Source organism: Mycteria americana, chromosome 15, assembly GCF_035582795.1.
Source record: "Mycteria americana isolate JAX WOST 10 ecotype Jacksonville Zoo and Gardens chromosome 15, USCA_MyAme_1.0, whole genome shotgun sequence".
Taxonomy (NCBI): domain Eukaryota; kingdom Metazoa; phylum Chordata; class Aves; order Ciconiiformes; family Ciconiidae; genus Mycteria; species Mycteria americana.
The window spans coordinates 10,719,526-10,743,490 of record NC_134379.1 but is presented as its reverse complement, the minus strand read 5'-3'; positions in this window follow the sequence as shown (position 1 = coordinate 10,743,490).

Below are 23,965 nucleotides of genomic sequence, written 5' to 3'. Positions count from 1 at the left end.
GAAGCCTCCACAGGGATTTACTTTTACGGCATTGGATTGCTCAGGAGGTGTCTGTCTCTGGCCTTTTCCTCCCACTTTTCAATTTCTGTTCTGGCCTACCTCCACTGGAGGAGAGCATGTGCTCAGTCACTCAGAGGAACGTTTTAAGGCTCTGAGGATGATCCACAACTGATACAGAGCAGAGCAGATCCAGTGGCTTCAACGAAGCCACGCACAGTCACACCAATGGTGGGTCTTCAGCTTGCAAAGTTGCACCGATACCGCTTTCCCAACAAACACAAAGCACAGCTTTGGCTGGGCAGGAGATGTCCCATTTCCAAGCCATGGCATGGCAAAGCTTAGTCCTGTTTTGGGCTTTAGCCACATACAGCTAAAATATAAATCAATGTTACCAATTGATACCATGTGTTTGACAGCACTGACTAAAAAATTTAAATGCATGTCTTCTAAATGTTCACTTGCTCAAATTATACTATAGCTGAGTGCTGTTATCCTATGAGCAAAGGAAAATGGCACACTGAATACTGAAGACCATTTTTTTAAAAATGAGACTGTATATAGAGTCACTGAAACTTTGTCAGAGTATGTCATTGCATCTGCCAGCTACCAGCACTGCTGTGTGCAGTAGGCCCCCTTGTTTTATCTGGCTGCATTCAGCAGCCAGGTTCTCCCTGTACGTGATGGAAAAACATCATCCAGGCGGAGGGCTATTAGGTGATAAAGTTAGAAGGGGGAATATCCCACTTTTTTTCTTTGTGCAACTGTGGACAGTTTGGGATATCAATGCTCTTAACAACCAGACTTAAAGGACATCAGCACACAGGTGCTACTGTTCTGTAAAGGTATTTCATGTGAGACACACCAGATCTTACTGCATCCTGCTTTACCCTACGTTTTGGTGCTTCATGAAGCCAGAAGAAAAGACTTGCTTTGCCTAAAGTTCCTCTGGAAACCCACAGATAGGGGGAAAACCAACAAGAAATGAAAGTAAACCCAATCCATCCCCTTCCTCTGCTTTGCTGCACAATATTGGCTTGACAGGTTCACAAGGTGAACCTACCGTGAGCCACAAGATCAGAGCCAACTTTGGGAGTAGGTGAATTTTCTACAGCTGTTTAATATCTACAGTGAGAATAACCCTCCCAGGAAAAGACACTCCTTGCCTCAGATCTGTTTTGTCCTCTTTGGCAGAAAGGGAGCAAACAGAAAGTCATCGTATCGTTCATGCCCTCACTGGCTTTTGGATGGGCTGCCCAGCTGTGACTAACTGCGAGGCTCTGCTAAAATGCAGATGCATCCTTTACAGACTGAGGATTTTGTTGTCTCATAGTTGTTTAGCCTCAAAATTAACCATCAGAGATACCAATCGGTTGCAAGTTTTTAAGCAGGTTCACCCTGTAAGTCACAAGAGAAATATCCCTTTTAGTTAATCTGAAGGCTGGACCTTCCCTGGGAAGCTAGCAGTATCTCCCCTCAGTTTTTGTGTCTATACCCCAAATGCCATCCTGTAATTTTCCAGCTGATTAAAGCTTTCATTTCACTTTGGGGAGAGCAGAACTCCAAGAACCTGTGCAGTTAAAATTCAAGAAAGCGCAGCTCTTCTCTTCTCCGGGAGACATTTTGCGTGCTGCCCACAATCAGAGCAATTGGTCCCTTTACATAAGTAAAGCAATTCTTTATGGCAAATTAGCTTCTTCTTAATGAAGACTTGTTATTTTCACTAAGTCAGCACTTTTGGTGGGGAGATTTAATAAACTTTATTCTTCTTCCTCTCATTGTGATAAGCAAATTTAATTTTACTCTTATTATTAATAATACTAAGCATCTCTTGAACATGTATAGTAGGCAATCTGAATCAGTTTGTTCAGTACAAAAATTCTCTTTTCTGAAATAATATTTGGGTAAATGGAAAACATTCAGTCTCTCGTAAATGGGTGTTAAGAAGGAGTGAAGATATACAGAGCAGGTGACACTGACCCTGTGGAGGGGGCCAGCAGCAGGCCCACTCATTTCTAAGAATATTGCTGACATTCCTCTTGCCTCCAAAAAGGCAACCACTGAATAAAAAAGGCTGCTGTCCTGAATTCACAAAAGTTATTTGCAAGCACTTCTGTCCTGCCGCTGTCTAAGCTAGGGAGAGGTCACCACAAAGCCCAAATGCCCACCCTCCCGCAGCCTGGATCCAGGCTTTCGTTGCAACATGCTCTTTTCCCAACAGACCACTGCAATATTAAACTTCACATAATGATGCATTTGCTGTTAAGCCACAATGTTGTGTGCTGTTGCACACTGCAAAGCATTCAATACGGCACAGGACTAAGCAAGACAGGTGCAGAACATCATATACCCATGCAGAAGCACCATATTTCCACCTTTGCTCTGCCCAGATACCCACCAATGATACCTGCCACCTACCCACAGTCTCCAGCACATTTTTTTTTTCCTGGCAAGTGCTTTCTGGGCTATCGCACCTATGTATCATCAGTCACTGCATTCCCCAGGGTGGCAGCCAAAATGAGGCTTAAAGTATGTTAATGAAGGGAATATTCACCTTATGCAAAAGGTGAATCAGGGAGATAAATTCAAAAGCTTTCTGTGCCATTACTACAGGAAAGTGCTATGGAGTTTAATCAGGTCTATAGAGAACGTAAAGAGATACAGAAACTACTCTAAAATAGGCTATCTCCTATAGAGAACAAGACCTTTTCTGTGGATGCCTTCCACCCTGGCCCTCCTGCCTGGCTATCTAAAAATTCTGCATGACTCTTACAAAGGAGCAATTTTATATCCATTTCTACAATGCATTAGTATAATGGCTTGATTGGCAGAAATTCTCCTTTTACAGAACAACAATATTTACAGAGCTTAAAAAAATAATTTTCTCCCTCCCTTGCTGACCTAACTATATCCTGGAGTTTCAGAAATAATCAAAGGCTTTTCAGTCACTTTGCACGTATGAACGATGGAGACTCTGAATGTATCATTTCTTCCCTCTTCAGAGAGACTTTTCAACATAACACCCTTCATTTCTTTTGGACATACTCTTTTCTCTAAATGTTACTGACACAGAGACGTTGTTCTCCTTACCTCACTGTTACTATTCATGCCTTACTGGCTCATTTGGTCCAAACATGATAAATCAATTTCCATCCAATTAGGCTATGCCTGAAGAATTAATTTGCTACACTTTAGACTGTAGTATTTTGTATGTTCCTAAACGCAATTAGAAAACTTTAATTTAATCTTACATGCCCAATATGATCGGCCGGTACATAAGACAATCCAGTTGCGGCTTGTACAGCATGCAATTGTAGTTGTAATTGATTAAAATTGTTTTTGCAAGTGTGTCTTGATGTCATGCATAACTTGATTTGCTTTGGGTCTTACTCCTGCAAGCACATATGCACATCAGAAACTTTCTCTGTGTGAGCAGTTCCTCAAACCCTGCAGGATTTATGAGTAGAGATAGGCAGGTCCAGGGCTTGCTGGCCCAAAACGTTAATTTTCTCCTGAAATAGTTTCTGTGATCAGAGATGTATAGGCTAGATGGCAAAGATGCTAGATGGATTTTCAAAACAATGAAGGTGCTTAGGCTGACATCCACAGAGGCAACAGCAGGGAGGATTCATCCTCCTTGCTTTCAAAATCCAACCAAAGTGCTGGGCTTAAGAGGCCAATTGTCTTAGGACAGCTCTGTTCACAGCGGAGGGTTTCAGTTTGGAATTTTCTCTGTTTATGGTAGCAGGAGTTTAGGGTGACTAGTCTTCAAAGCACAACCTGGGTGTTTTATGCAGTCTAAGGGGATCCCATCAGTCCATGCCCTTGACCCCACAGTGGTGCACAGGGAATATGACCTTGAAAGTGCTGCAAGTGATGGATACAGGAGAGGTTAATGCTTGCAGCTAGAGCATGTCACCGTCAGGAGTGAGCAGCCTGCCCCAGGTGGGCTCTGGCAGAGGAGGGGACCCCAGCTGCAGCTCTGGCTCCAGGCAGGGCTGCTCCTGCTGGCTCTGGGGACGCATCCAGACCCTCGCTGCAACCCTTAGCAGGGGCAGATATGGCCCTCAGCTCTCCCGTCACCTCAGCCTTGCTAATTTCGGTGCCTAAAATTAAGTCATGGAAATCCCACTCCATCCCCCATCAATACATCTTGAGAAAACAGGCTTTAATTTCACCAGAGAACTGGCCACCTAAATGTGTCCAGAAATCCTGGACTGGGCACTTCCAGCTTCTGTCCTAAATGCTTAACCAAATCTGGCCCCAGGTACCCAGACGCTATTGTAATTGGACCTAACTTAAGATCTAGCAGTTTCTTAAAAGATCTGGGAGGGTATTTCACTCCTGGAAAATACTTTGCAAAAAAGCTATTTCTTTGAAACATTTCAACAACAACAAAACAACTGCTTAGCTCAGCCAAAAATGACTGGAGCAAAAAACCACTGTTTCTTATTTTCAGAAGTAGGCTACAATTTGAAGGTTGACTGTAACCGGACACGACAGAATCCTAATGCCTTCAATTTTCTTACCCACTTCTGAGAAGTGTTTATATTTGAAATCATGGTGAGTTAACATGAGTTAAAGGCACGTGCTCTCACCTCTCGATATATAAGTAACGGATTGTTCCTCGGATAATACCAGGGCTTGTCAGAAATATATAACATAGACACTGTGATTTTTCACAGCATGTAGCTCTCACTATGTCAGTAGGTAAGAGAATCTCAGAGAGGTGGGAAAAAAGCAGAAGAGACAACATGGAACTATTTTGTGCCATGCAAGAGAGGGTGCCTATAAGTTTGCTCCTGATTTATTTTCTCTGTTTCGTTAAGAACAGAAGCTAGAAGGGAATATCCATTGCATATGTATGATATACTTTAAAAGACAGAAGGCTCAAAAGGTATTAGACAGCACAATGACACATAAAATGACGTCATGAATGCCTGTGCTGTGGAAGACAGGTTGGTACAGTCTAGGAAAGAGGGCGAAAACATCAACCAAACCTCAAAATGACCGAGAATCGGGGCCCCCTACTAACTTAGCTGCTGATTTGGAAAATATACATGCCATGTTTCTATCAACTATTACACTGCATACTGAAAAAGGAAAAAGCAGATGTTAAAATGGCAATGATTTTCTGTCCAAAGCTTCATATGTTCCTTCTTCAAATGAAAGTACCAGCAAGCATTTTAACCCTCATTCATTCTCTGCTGGACTGTCTCAATGGGCAGACTGGGAGGGTGAATAGCCAAAAAAGGAAGGTTCTTTCAAAGACATTAGTATTGACATTAAATTGGCAACACTTGCACCCAGTCCCTGGTGAGGACCGTGCTGACACCTTTAGATGTTTCTGACGACACTGAAGAATAACCTACAGCCATGAATATGGAGGTGCCAGCAGTTCTTTTCTCAGCACAGTGTATTTTCTCAGCACAGCTGCCCCACAATATCCAGAAACACTATACAAACCTCTTTTTTCTCCCCACTCCCAGCTTAGTGCTTATCTCTGTAGAAAGCTCTCCTATCCTACAGTCTGTCGCGACTTAACACTCCAGCCACTTCTAGCAAACTAGTGCCCCAGGCAACGTGACTGACCTTCAGCTGGCCAGAACTGGAGTGGACTGGACTTGTGATAATTAACTTCAGCATCATTGCTTTCAGCATCATGTGCCTGTGGGTCCAGTCTCCTGTGACTGCAGGAATCAACCCTGTCTGACAAACCCTTCCAGAAACAGAGAAGTTTTGTTATAAAACTGGATAAGTTCACTTCCCACACTCCTGCTATACAGAGGCTGCTCCAGAACTTCCTTCCTGTGATAGCTTGAGGTTTCCAGCTTATTGATGGCCATTCTACACCTATTTGTTCTCTTCAACAGCTCTTCTCCATTGCAGCATAAACTCCCTTCCTCCCTGTGGGTTTAGAAAGAGCAACCATATCTCTGCTCAGCCATGCTACCAAAGCTTTCTGTTTGACAGAAGCTGTTCATCTTCTTGATCACCCTTAACAGCCCATCTCTGAAGCTGTTCCAGCACGGGTTCATCCCTCTGCAGCTGCCTAACCAAAAAGTACTACTGAAAGCCAGCGTATCTACTACAGGCAGACACATGTCACATTTCTTTCTTTCTCTCCGAATCATTAACCTTATTTCCTTCAAAAGATGCTCGAAATTATTTTGCTTGCATTTTAGTTTCAAACTGACAAGATGGTGCAATTCATTGCAGTGAACCGTTGCAGGCTGCCCAAAACCCATAGAGCAGAAGTCCAGTCACTGCTGCCCCACTCATGCTCACAAGACCAAAGCCAGAGCACCTCTGGATATGTCTATCCACATAGCAACCGGATGCTCTGGGAGCAGAAGAAGTCAGTCCTGAATAGGTGTTTTATAATGGCTCTTTATTCAGTCACACAGTCCCTACGGCTCCTGCTCAACAAAACTTGTGCACCAGACTTCCTACCTCTGGGAAATCACACCGCTTAAAAGAGACATTTCAGTTTCTTTTTAAACAGACATCATGGGGTAAAAAAAGACAATAGATTAGGCCAGTTCTCCCACATATAGGGTAATCGAACAGTGGGTACGCTGGGAAAAATAAAGGGAAAAACCAAGCATAGTATTGTAGCAATTTTAAAGATCCAGTCCAGCAAAGCATGTAAGCATATGCTTAATGTTAAGCCCTGCACATGAGTAATTACCCTAAAGCATCTTGTTTGAATTTCCATAGGTGAGCCAACCCAGCAATGCTAGAGTAGGAGTCAGGCCAGTTTCCTGGTGCTAAAACATAGCACATTATTGACATGTTTTGCAGGACTGGGACCACCTCTTTTCTGTTCCTTTTAAATATAGCCAGTGTTAATATATCAGGTGCTTCAAACTGTACCTCTAAAATATTCATTTTCCTGAATATTACATTTCTAGTCATATTATTTAAATGTATCAGGAAAGCTTCAACTAAATCTTTTAATCCCATTTGATCTACAAACAGACCTGCAACATGACAGGTTGGATTAATGCATTTGGCATTTGTGAAATTATAAACCTCACAAGCCCAACAGACAGCAACTGCTGCTGCTCTTTCCCTTCCGCTTTTGTAACACCAGGCTAAACTAAAATAAACCCTTTCCCTACTTCTACATTTGATTGAAAGATAGACATGCAGGAAAGGGTGAAGTATCCTAAGTGATGGGCTCAGTGGGATATTGAATTTATGTCTACGCTTTGATGCTTCTGGGTTTCGTTTTCTGCTCCTGAGTAGAATTAATTCTGTTCCCCACAGGAGTCGATTTGGTATTCTACATAAAACCCCCCATTTTATTGTTTTAAATCCAACTTTCAGGGAAAGGCAAGAGGTCAAGGGGAGACAGAAGGAATGAAAGGTGGAGAGGGGACCTTTTACAACCCAAATGCCGTTAAGACCCTTTTTAATATACTAAGCTCCATTTTGTCTGTCTTGGTTTCAAAAAAAGACGAGAGCTCTTTTAAAGGGGCCCCTGAATCCTCATTTCCAATTCCACGTTCTCCCTGACAACCCTTTACCTTGTGTTCTTGACAGTTACACAACTGACAGCATTACTTTTCCCCTTGTGCTCCACAGCAAGAGCCAGAAACGAGATAGCCAGCTCCCCGCAGGGCCTGAAGCCAACAGGGAAAAACCCCCTTGGCTCCGACCCCACGCCCCTGAGCCGGCCACGGTGAAGTGGGTGAGCTCTCCTGAAGGGCCCCAAACCAACAAAACGCTGCCCAGGCTCCCAGAGATGCTCATCAGCATTCAGAGCAGCCGCCTCCATGGCGTGGAGGACACTTCAAAGAGCGTAAAAGCAAAAGTATATAGGGAACAAAGCAATGAAAGGAACAAAATAGGCGGTCGCAGGTAGGGAGGAAGAAAAGGGCAATGCTATAACCCGGAGGGCTTTGTCTGAAAGTTTGCTTCCAGGCAGCCTGTGCCCAGCTCACAACATGACATTGCTCCAGATTTTTCAGTCGTCTGAATGCTAACCCAATGGTCAGCTATGCAATATAAATATCCAGGTTTCCAGACACAGCAAACCATTCCTCAGCCATTACACAAAACCTAAGCAGACCACACTGACACATGGATACTCCAGAGGTGTATGCATGTGGTGTGAAGAGATGTTTCACACATCTGTCCATTTTCTTACCAACATCGTTCCAACAGACGTGCCCCTGGACAACCTGAAGAACCCAAAGCTCGTGGCAGAAAGCTGCTGAACCCCTTGACAGTGTCCTTGCCCAACTCCACGTCAATGGATCCACAGCAGAGATGTTCCCCACCCTTCAAAAGCCAGGGCAGCGAGATCCAAAGAGCAATGCCATGCCCAGGACCTCAAATCTGGGCCAAGCTCTCATCTGAGAAGACCAGCTGTCAGTTCAGAAGTATAGAAGTGAAGTTTGAAAACTAAGGACCTGAATATAACCGATATTTATCTTTGGCTGAGTTCGCAGATAGCTTGACACGAAACCTATGACCTGTACCAAATTCAAACTGTGCCTTTCCTTTGAAATCTACTGTTCGGTTGAAATTTCATCAGCAAAGCCCTCCTTTGCAGGAGGATAAATCCTCCTTCAGAAGCAGGGCAGAAACCCTGTGGAGAGGCAGCAGGTCTACACAGGACCCAGCATCATGCAGGCATTGACTGATTGACCCTTCCTGCCCCAGTGGGGATGTACCTATGGCCGTGGCAGTCAGGGATGCTCATTTTGGGCCCAAATTTGTTTAATCCTGGGGCCTTAGATAGCTTTAATGCAGTCCTACTTATAGCCTGCAATGTGCAAATGACTCTTTGCTATTCTGGCACTAATAGTGTCAAATGGCATTAATTAAAACAAATCGCTTATAAAACAGGCTGGATTCATCAACAATAAGTGAGGAGATATTTTTCTTTTTTTTTTTTTTTTTTTTTTTTTTAGAATTTTAATGAATAAACAGCAATTCCTATTCATTATTTATCTACTTCTGAATTTTAATGAATAGTTCCCAGCGCTCATTAACAAATCTCTGTATTTATGGAAAACTGGCACTTCATAAATATCAAATTGTGCTATTTTATGTGCTGGTTTTATATAAATATAGAAATTCTGTAATTATCACTCGAACTGATCATTAAAATTCAAAAGCAGATAAACAAGCCCAAACTTTCTGCCTTATTATTCAGATAAAACATCTTTCTTTTATTTTCTAAATGGTTCCCTGTCCCCTCACGTGTCACCCCCTTTCCTTGGGGTGGCATGTAGCCACCACTCGTGTTGCAGGTAGCGCCCTTCTGCTGCGTTATCTGGGGTTTCTGCTCTGTGCCAGCAGCAAGGGACTCTCTCGTTGGCGTGCACTGGCTTTCTCCCAGCCTCGTCTCTCTAGGTCACGAGATTCCCAGTTGGCATTCTCATTCTACACTGATCCGTCCTTTTTTCCCCTGACATTGTTATTGACTTTTGTATTATCACAGCATAAACCATTAGCCATTTTATGCAAATCCGTGTGTTGAATAAAATCCATGTTAAGTCCATAAAATCAAATTCCAACTTGCCGTGCAATGTAAGCGTATAGAGCTGCCTTTGTTAGAAATAGCTGGGAGGAAAACCCATCTGATCCAATCCAAACCAAAGTAAACCAATGCAATCTGCTCTTCATCTGATCACACTCTTTGGAGCACAGAACGAGCCGTATCCTGATCTCAGTTGCATAAGCGGAAAGCTGAAGCAACACTACTGCTGTCCAGGAAGCTGTCCCGGGTTTATATCACTTCATTTCAGATTAGCGCTTGTTCCAGCATCAATTATCCACATGAAGAAAAAAAGGAGTACTAACATTAAAGTAACACTTGAATGACACTCCGGTAACCTGCAGTTTAGCTGGCTTCACTATAAGCCATTTGAAACCAAATTCATAGGGTAAGCCAAACACTTTCTAGATGTGTGGTGGTACTCCCATCCCACAGGACAAGGTGCTAAGGCGATGAAGAAGGGAAGAGATGTGTCCAGGGTCACAGAGGGGTTCTGGCTCAGAGGCAGTACCGTAGTGCCTACTCAAGGGGAAAAGCACCCAGGTATTTAAGAGGCAGACAAAACCGTGACTCTTACAAAGCAAAACGTATTTGAACCTAAAAACTCAGGAGATTCTGCAGGCAGATACAGTATCAGGGCGTTGCAGCAGTTGTGTTGTGTTAAAGGTTATTCCCTTAAATATCAGACCAACGAAGGCCATTGCATTTAAGGACAGGAAAATTTGTATGCTCCCTGATTGCATCAAGCCACGAAACCAAATGCTGCCCAGGCTTCGCCTCCCTCTTTAGAGAAATCTGTGTGCAATATTTTTCCCCGGTTTTTTTAAAGTTATGCAACATACTTGCCACAGCAGCTAGAGATACTTGTGAACAAGTGTTAAAAAAGTTAAACGAGATGTGATTAGCAAATGTAACAGCCATGTCTCCTAACATTTACTTTTAATTCTTTGTTTTTTCTTTTGTTCAAAAATCCTAATCTCCCTAGAGTTTTGCACATCAGTGCACCTGTAATGAAACAGGCTTTGGATCTCAAAGACTATGGCTCCGTCTGAGCATCAGATCATTTATCAGGTTTGCCATAGGAAAATTCCTTTCCAGTTTCCTGACTAGGCTGAAGTGGTTCATAGTAGCTTAGTCCAAAACTTCCCTTGTGCGCTTACTGGTATTTATTTGTTCCTCAGGGCTAAATCAGACCAACACTGTTCCAAATTGTAGAGTCAACTGAGTCAACACTCTTTACATCACCTCTGAGAAGAAACAATACTTTTCTCCTTTTTTAATCCCTTTTAACTGTAGAAGAGTGGAGTTTAGAGAAAGCGTTGAGTTTGATGTGTTTTAAGTCTCGCTTTCCCATAGCTCTTGACATTAAGGAGGACAAGTGGTACACTAGCACACCACCTCATTTCTTCCTCGTGCTTTCCTTTGCTTTACATAAGCTTTGCCTTTTCTCTTACACTGAAACTATAACCACCCTGGAGCAGGAGGAGCATGTTTAGTCTGTGTTGGTATGGCACCTCTCATGATGAGGCTTCACTTCATCACTGTAGGCCCAGAAATAAAGATAAGACAAAAAGTAAGATGGATCAGCTATGGCACTTCCCCGTAGCCATTAAAGGCAGGCTGCAGAACCGGCTGGCCAGTCCCTGGGAGAAATCACCGAAATCCCTGCACGCAAACCTCTCCTCCCAGAATGATGCCTTTCCGGACAAGGAATGCTGCAATCAGTTGTTACCAAAAGAAAAAATCCCAACTCTTTCTCACACGCTTATTTTCCCCTTATCTCTTTACTACTTTTTAACTCCAGCTCCGCTTTTTCTGTCTGACCCTTTTTCTATTGTGCCGAGCTTCTCCACAGTGCTGGCAGCTGCTATTCAGAGAGTCTGCAAGGCAGCCGAAGGCTGAAGGTTTCATTATAGCAAAGCCCTCCTAATGTTGTGCATTGTGCATGGTTCAGCAGTGCAGTCATTAATCCTCTCCCACTGCTCTCTGCCACCCCGGGGGAGGTTCTCCTCCAGGAGGCATATCCCCTTGGCCTGTCATGTTGAGAGCCAGAAGCTCCTGAGATATTTTTGAATTTATTGTCACAGTTGCAGCAACAGAAACATTTGACTTTTCTGTCTAAATCAATACAGGGTTTCTTCCTCTTTTTTTTTTTTAAAGGATGTATGCCTACACAACTGCTTCACTGCCAAGCTCTTCAAAAGCGCAAGCAGAGGAAGAGATGTTGGATCATTCTGGTTGTAATTTCAGTATGTCTTTCAATTGCCCATCTACAAGCCGGTCAGTCTTGTACTTTTCGACCACATTTCCCCTCCATTCCAGGTTTGATGTTAACCTACTTTCCCATGCCATCACTCACTAATATTCCCCTCAGCATCCAGATAATAAAGTGAGAGGAAAAATCCAAATCTGACTTGCACCAAGCAATTATTTTCACGTCCATCTGTATTTGCTGTGTTAGTGCCAGGGTTTTGTTAATGCACAATAGAGGATAATGAGATCACTTTTTAATTCTCCATCTTCTTCCATCTGAAGCTCTGAAAGCACTGGGGAAAGACAAGAGCTGTCATGTTTTACCAGGGTAGTGCTTCAAACAGCAGTGTGCCTCATCGTGATTACAGCCATGTGTTTACAGGAAGGTGCAAAAATAAGTAGATAAATAAATAAACAAATGAAAATCCTTATATTAAACATTTGACATAGGTTCAATAGCACCTCGGGCAATTTGTCTCCCTTTACAAATACTGATCCTTTAAACTAAGTCCTCGGGTAACCCCCAGACAAAACCAGAAGCAAAGGTGGGGAGATGAAGGAGGTTAGTTGTGTAAGAAACAGAGGGCTTATTTCACAAATCACCTGAGCTGTACATATGAAAACACAGCACTGAAGAACATGACACTACAGAAAATCTCTGCTTCAGGACTCTCCCTGGGTGAAGGAAGCGTAGGTCCAAACCCTGCCGTCACCTAGTGTGTGAGCTACATGGCACAATGTCCTCATCAGGGCAAGCTCACCCTTGTATTTACCGCTGAACTGGGGCTCTGGAAAGCTAGCTGTGCAAAAGTGCTAATTCAACTGCAAAGCCAGCCCTGGCCTCCCCTTTCCGCACCGAGCGCTGTGCCAAGGCACAGACCGGCTACCATGCCGTGAGTGGACAGGGATTGATAGGCCTGAGGGCCAGAAGAGACTATGCTGATCATCTAGTCTGACTCCACACACACCATATGCTGTAAACATTTCACAGATGTATTATATACCACACAGGACTTCTGGAGACTTGAACCTAACAGCTCGCTGTATCCTGGGAGTCTGCTGCCTACGAGAGGGCGTATGAATGTTTATTACATGCTGGAGCAAAATAACGAAAACCTCAATATTAACCTCAATAAAAACCTCAATGATATCCGAAGCATACCACACACGGAGAATGTACTGTGCTAGTAGTTTTCTTATTTTTCTGCCTTTTAGGGTTGCTATATTCCACAGCTAGCTGTTGTTTGCTCTCCCCGGTGATACACAACGCAATGTCCTCACCATCTGCTGCATGGAAATCTCTCTCCACTCCCCTTTCCAGGAGAAGATGTACATGAGATTTTGCATGCCTGGGTGTGTGTGATTTGTCCTGTGCCTGCACCTGCGGCAGCCATTTCAAGGAAGCACGTTTTGCTGCCGACAGAGGAAGCAGTGGAGTGCTGAGGTTTCATGATGAGACCCAGACTTAGGGGGGAAATGGGTTCAAGTTTCAAACTTTGCAAGTTTTTGTGGCAAAGACTGACTAGGACTCCAGTGTGACAAATACAAACAGGCTGAAGGACATACTGGCTACATTCAAATCAAAGGACTTAGGAGTGCCCATGACCCGTGTCAAGTCACAAACAAGGATTTTCTAAATGATCTCAGAGTATGGTCTGGCCAATACTAGAAGCCCTTGACATAGAAGCAGAAGTTTTCCAAGCTATACTTTGTTTAAAACATGATAGATTTCAGCTAATAAAACCACAGTGCATTCAGAGAATTCCAAAATATGCATACCATCAGCAGAAATAACTACATGAACTTTCAGATCAGATGTTTTATCATATCCTTGAAATAATACTCTTGATCTACAAAAAAAACTACTAAAGAAATCTCTGAGTAAATATAAGTGAAGCAACTCTGTTGCCCTCAGTAGAACTGGGACATCTGTTTACATCAGAATTAAACTTGGTGCACGCATTTTTACTGTTCTCAAAGTCCTGTTTTGATAGAACAACTTTTGCATTCCTGAACCTTTAGGAAATTCCCCAGAGTACAAATTCCAGGGGTAGGCAGAGAGACACTACTTCAGAAGGTTTCCTAAGTAACAAAAGAGCCAACAATACCATGCCTCATCAAAAAGAAATTCTGAAAAGCAAAATTTTAGACCAAAACACAGGGTTGCTTTTTTTAAAGCAGAAGGTATTTTTAAACTGCCAGGTTACTATAAATGCAATATAGCCTGGGTTTTTAATAAAAGTTAAAGTTAATTTTTCACTGGTGACCTGATTATGATGTCTCCTGACATTTTTTTTATACATAAATATTAATTACGGGTTCATCGTATGCCATTGAATCCACTTGTAACTGCAGTCTCTATAAAGGTGAACTTATGGTGCATGATAGTTTCTGGTGTGTGTCTGCAAGCTCCACTCTTGGGACAATTTTGTTCGTTCTGGCCTCACAAATGCCTCTGTGAATTTTAACTGACTGGACCCATTGCTGGATAACACTACATTATACAGATATTTAAAGTTTTTGGAAAAATTTTGTTAGAGTGCATGAGTAGCTGGTGGCTAACAGCAAGGAAAGAAAAATTAGGAAATTTACTAGAGCACACAAGTGTGATATGCACATAGGAATCTTTTAAATAGAATAAGTAGCCTCCTCCAGACATATTTAATGACAAGAGAATAAACTCAGCTCCCAAATTACGGCCCAAGTTCACAGCTAAAGTTGTTGTTTCTTAGCTTGGCAGTTGGTACCCTTTCAACCACATCTAAATACAGCAAAACATAACCTCCCAAATGCTGGAAACTGGCTGGGGGATGAGGAGACCCACCCTCAGCTGTGTCCACAACCACGGCTGGACTGAAGTCAACCGAGCTCCGTGGCTTTTACCAGCCTTGCTGTGTGGCCGTCTGAACCAACCTTTTCCCGGGGCCAGCAAATGACTTGGCTGCAGAAGCTGTGGGCAGCTGGAAGAAACAGCCTTGGCTTCTCTACAGCACTTACTCCTAACACAACCCCTTGGTCATAATTTGAAAGTAATACAGAGCGTGGACAGGCAGCCAGCCCAAACACAGGATGGCAAGAGGTGCCCCTTGACTAGCTGGAATATTTCAAGAGAGACATTAAAAAGTGGCTACAGGAGCCAGAAACCCAAATCTCATTAACTGTGTCCACACTCTACTTGACCTGAATGGCTCTGGGGTCCTGGCAACTTGACTCCTGTACCAGCCTCCGCCGGCAGCCCGTGCTCAGCTTGACTTTTTACTGCCTGTAAATCCCTTTTGCCCCACAGCAAAGACAAAGTCCTCTGGGAAAGTAATTTTTTCTGTCTGACATGATTGCCATGAAGGAGATCAAACAGCTGGAGACTGAGCAATTGATGGGCCATGCCAGTGAAACCTGTTTTCAGGATACTGTAACCCGTGGATGCACCTTGGAATGAGGTTTTCCCTCAGGAATGTAAACTGCAACCTGCCAGACTAACAGGATATATATAGGAGGCCAATAAGTAATGAGAGAAATATGTATAAACTGGAGGCAGAGATGATCCACCACCACCAGTATATGGTTGTGCCTCGGCAATAGAACATTCACACATCCAAAGACACATGAGCTGTAACGCAAATCAAAGCAATATGGTTGCAGGATGAAGCTAATCTCAGGGAGAGTGTGAGCATGTCCCAGTGGCAGGACAGCCCCCACAATGTTTTGCACTACTATTTGGAAACAGAAACCTTTATGGAAAGAGCTCAGCTGTAGGTTGAGCCTTGTAACAGCCATCCCAGGCAGGCGCAGATCTTCACTGAATTTCTGAAGTTTCCACTAGGCTCGAAGTGGATTAAGCTCGATAAGCGCACAAACCTGCGCAGGCTGACTGAGATGGCAGGAGGTGGAATCAGGAGCTATTAGCTGCTGCTGAGTCACTTAGGCAGACAGCCCTCCTCTGAAGTTTTACGTGTAGCTTCGTTGAGCTTATGGCTGCTTTCTCACCTTTCTTCTCAGGAGCAATTGAGTATCTCAAGAATATTGTTAATCCTGTCCAAAGGAAAATACATTCTGCTTAATGTATGATTCTGCAGATCCAGGATGTTTCACCGTTTCTGTAAATTTGGCAATTTTGCTGTCTGGTCACATTTTTCTCCCTATCAACCTGGGCAGTGTGATTTGTTGCCCTGGAAGAAAATCACTATTATGTTAGCAGTACATAGCAGCAACAGTTCTACCATCTGACACAGCAGTAGTAAGTTCCTGACCTGACATTTAGAAGAGACTCTTTCTGACTCCAGTGTGCTTTGGAGTAAGCCCTAAAGACCTTGCCCATGCTTTACACCAGTAGTGTTGCTTGTGATCAGCACCTGACTCTTCATCTGCTGTGGCTCCTGGGGTCTTTTTATTCTTTCCGAACATTCAGCTTACAGCCAAATGTCAGCTCCTCAAAAATAAGTGGTTGGCTTGTGGTTAAGGAATGCGAAGAAGGCTCGGTTAATTCCCAGCTTGACCACAGACAACCCAAGTGAGATTGGCCAGATTGCTCAGGGTCTGGTTTATTCCAGAAGCACTAAGCTCCCCGGAACTGAGTTGCTACCTAGTGGAGTTTTTATGTGCTTGGCATACTTGTAAATCAGGCCCTTAACGTCTCTGCTAACATCAACAGCTGTAGGGTAGGGACAATCCTACCGCCCTTCTTTCACTTTTTGTAAGCTGGAAGCTCATTAACAGGCACTCTTCTCTAAAGCGCTTGTACAGCACCGAGCACGCGGAGCTCCAGTGGGTGCTACCGAGAAGCAAAAAGTAAGAGTCAAGGAGCAGAGACCCTCCATATGAGAGGGTCAGCACAAGGGGGTTCTCCCACAAGCCAGGAAGCTGATGAGAACATGCCACAGGAGAAAAAAGATTATAATTCTCTCAAATGCACTTGGAAGATTACACAGGCTGACTCATGGGCACATTTAATGGGTTTCTGGCGGAGTGATTGTACCTCCTCATTTGAACTGCTCAAAATGAAGGCAGAATTTTAGTCACACAGAAATTACATCAAAAGGAAAAGCCAGATGTTTTGTGAATCCCACCACTAATGAGCTACAAGTGCTGTTTTTTCCATTGTACAAGAAAATTATGAATTTTTAAACATATACAAAACAAATTGTTTGTGATTACATTAGACCTTCAAAAGAAAGTGGGAACATAAATTCAGAGATGAATAGCATAATATTGGATGCTTGCCTCACTGCTTGACTTCAATAACTTATCTCAATAAATCCCCCAGCAGAAAGCATCTTATGTGCTTCAAGCCTGGAGAAGATGAGACATGAATGCTGGAGGAATTACAAGACAGAGGGGCTTTCTTGCAACAGTGAACAAGCTGAAAATTACAAGGTAATGGAAACTCAGCGGGAGGCCCCCGTACCCTGCCATTAGCTAACTCCTACAATGATTGCTGCAGAAATCACTTAGGTTATGTAAGCACTGTACACTGTTTCTGCACTTTGCATCTCTCTCCACCTAAGCACCCAGACAATTTAATTAGGCAAGAGGAGATACCTGAGCAACAGGGACTTTGGCTTGCAGATGAAACAGAGCTGCCTCCCCAACCAAACAGCAGCCCTTTGTCCCAACATGACTGTCTGCCTGCCTGTCTCTTTGTTGCACTTCGACACCGGCTGTACAGACTGGTTTATTAAAACGTTTACTGTTTCTAAGCCAATATAGCCCTGACCTCCCCAAACTGCACTACTACCGTGACTGTGGAGCTCAGGAAAATGAAGAATTAACAGCAGGAGAGTATTAGGCTTGAGTTGCTTAAAGGGCAATTAGTGCCTGTCCCTCATGCTTCTTACCATGGTCTCATCCCGTAGAAACACTTGTTATTCCAGTCTTTGATAGTAAGTCAGCTTCATATAAACGTCCCTGTGCTGTGGCTCTTATTTTACCAACCAGGGGTTAATGAGGGTAAGACACTTTTCCAGTATTAAAAAGGAAGAAGAAAGCCAACCCAGCAGGTGCCACATGGGAGAGCAGAGTGGGAAGTGCACTTACAAGAAGGCACAAGAAAGTGGGCAAGAAGTAAACACTTCCTCCAAGCAGATACGACACAGAAACAAAGGAAATCCTCTGCTGAGAAGTTGGGAACATGAAGGAGATACAGGGGAGATCATGTTAAGCTTTTCCCAGGAGCTGGGGAAGGAGACAGAAGTAGTAATGGCTAATGGAGCGTCACTTCTTACTTAGAAAATGACACTGGTGCTGTGAGTGGACTTACAATGCCGGCATGCGGAGGCACAGTGCCAGGATTGTGGAGCCTTGATCACGGGCTCTGCACACTGCAAAAAGGCCCTCCAAGACAAGGGGCCACCAGCAGAACATCACTGTCCCCCAAATGTTACCCTTTAAGAACTGCTCTCTCCTACCTTCCTTTATGCTATCACATCACAAAGCCACCAGCAATCTGTCCTCAGCCCTGAGGGTTAAGGGTTGGCTTTTCTGAGACCAAACAAGTGAATGAGATGCCCATGTCAGCCTGAGTTTCCTACTTTTTATCCCTCGCTATAAAGTTTAACACTGCAAGACCTTGGGCTCTGTGCTGCTGGCCAGGTCTGGCCCTACCTCAACTGAGTTTTAGAGATGGAGAAAACAGCTTCTCCTCCAGGGACCACAGTGGCCACAGAGAGAGGTTTCACTCATCATAACAGAGAGGAAACACAAGTCACAGGAGATCAAACCTGCAGCCTGATTTTTGATCTTAGGTACTTAAAAGATAGGCATCTAAATCCACATTTAGGTACTTACATGTCTCAGTGAAGTATTTTGGGGCATGACAGCAGAAAGCTTGACTGAAGAACTTCGAGCTAGATATGACTTGACACTTCTGATAGCTGCGATCTCGTATACCTGCATGCGAGTCAGGCCCAACCTTGCCTGACGTCCATCACAGCATCCTCTGGAGAGAGGTCAGAATCAAGCCCAGGCTGGGGCTGGTTTAAAGCATGCCTTAATGGAAACTCTTGCACCGCATGTGTAATTTTTTGGCTGTCTCAGCTCTCAAAGGGAGGGCCGGGAGTTATTTCCTCAGAGGTAGTGCCCTGCACGGAAGACCCTTCCACGCTATCAGCATGCACTGTAACCATCAGCAACTCCTTTGACATACACTGCTTGCCTTTAAATGGAACCCTCCTCCAGCATTTTCCAATCAATACTATGCCAGGATTTCTGAGATACCTTGGTATTTTCCAGCAACTACGACAGAAAATGCGAGATATATTGCAAATGCCACTGAAGCCACTAGATGACATTTATTCCTGTGCCGGGCTTCAAATTCAGTGGGACAGATTGTGTTCTGAGCTGGAGGAGGGATAGATTTCACCCTCTGGGTCTCAGAGATGCTTTCATGGTGGTGACTGTTACATCCCTGGTATGAAATACACAATTATAAAACCTTGTCTCTCACTCTATTCTAAAATAATTGTTTCTCTAAAATCAGTAAGATACTGGGTATTAACTGTTAAATATTCTTGTCTTTCTTCTGTATCCAGAGGACAAGAAGTTTAGAAACATTGGTACTCTATGTGTGAAAATGAATCTCAGATCCCAGAACGTGCTTTGGTTTTTATGGGTTTCATTTCAGGAGTTGGTTGAATTTTTAGCTCAAATCAATAAAATGCATGGGTGCATTTACACACTCATCCAGCTTTCCTGGACATGTTAGAAGATTACTAAGCTTGCCTGATTCTAATTAAAAACAGACCAGTGGGCAATCAATTTAACTTGTACCAACTCGTAATTACAATGTTTGCTCTACAGCTCTACAAATAAAGGTGGCAAGGGAGGAGGGGCTTCTGTGGGATTTTTGTGGTGCTGCCCTGAAGAACCTCAGAGCAAATCACTTGTGATAAGTTTTAGTGTGAGAACTGCATTGTTTTAAAATCGTCTCAATACTACTTTATACAACAATAAAATGGAAGATGTGGGAAAGTAAAAACTGTAATATTCTCTATGAATCGTCATATTCCACTTCTCCCGCGTCTGACCTGGTTACTTACATGATGAGCTGTCTTCTCTGTTTTTCAGTCTGGCTGCTCGTTTACCTGTGCTAGGTGTTTCTAGGGGCAGATCTCTCATTACTGCTGCTGCTTGACCATTTGAAAGTGGAGTTTCCTCCTCTTCTGCCTTTCCTTTTTCTCCATCACTATTTGGGCTGTAATGAGGACAAGAAATATGATCAGGTTATTCAGTTCCGTAACCACCCTTCCCTTCTGAACTGATTTTTTATTAAAAGGGTTCCTGAAGACTTGTCCTGCTGCTGTTCAACTAGTACCTTGACTTGCACAGTCTGTGTCTGACTTAACCCAACAGACAGACTGGTTTCTTCCCCATCTTGTACAGCCAAGGAGTACTTGCAGCCTCAGCATAACATTATGGCAAGACAATGTTTCCTGTGCAATGGAGACAAGCTAAGTGCTTCCTTTTCCCTGTCACCATATGTTAAATTCCATACCCCATCCCCAGCAGTAGAAATCCATTGACAATTTCTCCTAATTCAAACTCTGTCAATTAAATGACAGCAAATAAATAACAACTTTAATGGCACTCCATAACTAAAATGACTCTGCAACAATTTTTGCTTTATTGCTCACTTGTGTCATATCAAGTATCACACAATTCTGAAAAATATCCCCAGAAGAAGGAAAAAAATAAATAATGGAAGAAGGAAGCAACACTAGTGAAAGAGGAGACCAGAATCGGCTTTCTGTTGTTGGGTTTACATGGTTCATCTCTTCTCTAAGACTGGGCACAGTTCAATGCAGCCGATGAGGTGACTGGTAGATGCTTAGAGTGAAGCTGGTCTTTCACAGCAATTCACATTTCCATCTTTTATTTGTAATGCCAAGACACTCAGCTATTGCCAGACATTGACCCAATGTCAACACTGGGTTTTCAGAGAAAAAAAATATACAGTTCAAACCTGTGATTTAATAATTTGAAGTACTGCATTGCTTCTGCTCCCTTGGAGATATCTGATGCACAGGAAAACCAAGTTACTTACTATGGAGACTAACTTGTTTCACTGAGGATTTTTATTTGTTCTGAATGATCTTGAAGCACTGGAGAGTGTTAAATGCGCATCACCAACCAGGAAATGCTTATAATGGTAGTTATTGGTCATACATTATCTCACAACCGAATGTCTGCAGGATGGATGCAGGACCAGGCAAGACACAGAATCACTGAATAAATTCGGTTGGAAGGGACCTTTGGAGGTCTTTAGGCCAACCTCCTGCTCAAAGCTGTCCCAACTAGATCAGACTGCCAAAGACCTTGTCTGTTTTAAATATCTCCACTGGTAGAGATCCCATAACCTCTCTGGTCCTCTGCTCACTCTCATAATGAAATTGTTTTCTTTATATCTGGAAAGGTATATCCAAAAGGGTTATATATCTGGAAATGTTTCCTTATTCCTTTTCCCTTATATCACTGAACACTGTATTTGTCTCCTCTTCTCCTAACAGAGGTAAAGCTAGAATCAAGCTGTGCGGAAGCCTTTGACAGCATCAGCATTTTGCAATATTCTGTAATAAGCAGGTCCTGTGCTCATATCCAGATAGACCTGGATCTAAGGTCTAACTCTGAAGTTACTAAAGTTAATGAGAGTTTTCCCATTAGCGATACCTAACATCCCTTGATGTCAGTGACAATTTGTGAATGCTCAATAATATTTTTAAATTATTAAATAAGGACTCAAGTGAAATCTCTACTAGCTGGGATTTTGATGGGCTATTGTATATGCTGCAGTAACTTGCACTGTCAACCAAATTCATGTTTTCACAAAAGTAACAGGGTGAAGAAGGATCAGTGAATTTACTAGAACACCTGAAGCATGTCAGCACAAGAGACATGACAGTAAAAGAACGGCTTTGAGCTCAGTGGTCTGAAAGCAGCTCTGGCTGGTACTTTGCTTATCATTAAGTAGGAAGTCGTTCGGGTTCTCTCCCAATATTTGCTGCCGTAGACCTCAAATATAATTCTTTCTGAACAGGAAAGCACTCCACAGATGAATCAGTTCCATTCGCCACAAAGGCAAACTGGTTTGCTTCATAATTGATTTTCCACAGACAATTGATTTAAACTTTTCAAACCCCTCATGATGGTAGGATTAGATCTGAGTCTTTACAGTGCCCTACAGTTTGCAGGGCAAGCTCTGAGCTACGTTTCTCTTCCACAGAGTTCTGCTTAATTGGACGAAGGGGACAGAGTTCAAGGGCAAGCCAACAGAAGGTGTTTTATTTAAACATAGTCCTAAAGTACCTGTAATGAGAAAGTGTGTCTCTCACTCCCATGTATAAATGACAGAAGCGATGTTTCAATTCCATTTACCTCTCTTGGCTAGGTGGTTAACACAGAAACCTGATGTATTTTACCCTATAGCATTAGTTCAGGGAAATGTGTTTATTATGAGCTCCATTATAATATACTTAGTACAGTCCTTTCAAATGATGACTAGAGGTTTATTTAGGAACTAATTCAGCACCAACTACAGTTAAAAAGAAGCTTTCACGTGTCAGTGGAAACTGCATTGGATCTTTACTGGCTGTTACAGCTAAAAATAATCAGTAATAGAGCTGAGGGAAAGCGATTAAACATTTTTACATGCAGCTTATTGGCATAAACAGTATTACTTCTCCCAGTGCATTATTTTTTCCAATAAGTTTTCCTATTAGGATAGGTGGGAAACACCAAACCTCCACAGCTGCTGAGTGAATATGTTTCCTTCTGACAAAAGTTTAGTTTGGCATTCCAGAACTAGGAGTTCCCAACAGCCATTAGAAATGTTTTCACGCCCATTAGGATGGTCAAGCAGCAGCAGTAATGAGCGCTCTGCCTGTAGGGGCACCTGGCACAGCCATCCTTATTTCGTGAGGGGATAAAAAGACTATAGTTTACCTCAGTTTACAGAATATTCTATTTTTCACAGTCCAGTTGAGCACTCATCAATTCTGCTGTCCTCCAGAGGAGAGGAGGTACCATCCCCACAGGCCTGGGTGCTTCCACTGGTGGTATTTACTGGCTGGACCAGAAAGGAGTAACAATTCACAGCAAAGATGTTTTAGAACATGTTTTAGATCAGTTAATAATGCCTGAGGTTCTTGGGCTAAGAAAAAAAAAAAAGATTGGGGATTTGGTGCCTGGCAAAGCTGACAATCATGTATAGTAAACATAGACTCTATTTATAAGCTATTTATGTTCTGAACATGATGTACAATTTAAAATGACCAGTATTGGATGGAATTTTCTGCATATAATGAAAATTCCTTAAAAATTCTATTGTAAACTAGCTGAGAAACATTGCTATGACAGAAACCAAGGCAGTCAGATCTCTCAGGTAGATCTGCCCAGACCTACTCTACCAGGACACCATGGAAGGGCTTTAACAACCCCGTTGAGGTTTTCTTTAAATAGAAAACAGAACTAACAGCTTTTCTTTTCACAATACTCGGGACTGTGTGGACAAGATAAAGGTTCCCACTGTGTTCCTGGGGGACAGATCCCTTTCCTAAGGCTTGCTCTCAGCGTGGTGCTCAGCAGGTTGCTGGCACGCAGACAACGTCGTGCAGGCAGTCTGGATATCTAGGAAGTCTTTTTGTGTGCCACTGCCAAGGCCTGGCATTGTTCCTGACCCCACGGTCACCAGCTCCTTCCTGCACTCTGGGCTCTCCCCAGGTCCTGGCCCAAAGGTCTCTCACAAACACCCCCAGCACGCTCTGGGAAGGAGCAGTCTCCCGTCCTTCCCAAGGGTTGGACCTGACCCAGTAGCTCCCTTTTTGAAGGCAGATTATTATGGTCAAGGACGTGTAAACACCACCTACCACAATCACACATTCCTCTTTTTATACTATCCCCTTTCCTTTCTCTGAATAACTCAACCCCATTTCCCCCTAGGAGTTTGACCCAGAAATAGGGCTTGACATTCAGAGAAGAAAAAAGCAGCAGGGATTTCCACATAGTCCATCTTGCTTTTCCATCTGCAAACGGAGGCAGAGCTTGGTTTGTGAATGCCATCCCAGGGGTACTGCAGTATCTGTCTCCAGATAAAGCTGTGATAAATTCACCAATGGTTTTACTTGACCTGTCAGCCCAATGCCAAGAATTCCACTGGCCCTGCCCAATACGAAGGGTGTCCTGTGCAGGGCCACAGGAGGGGTCCTCGCTTTGCAG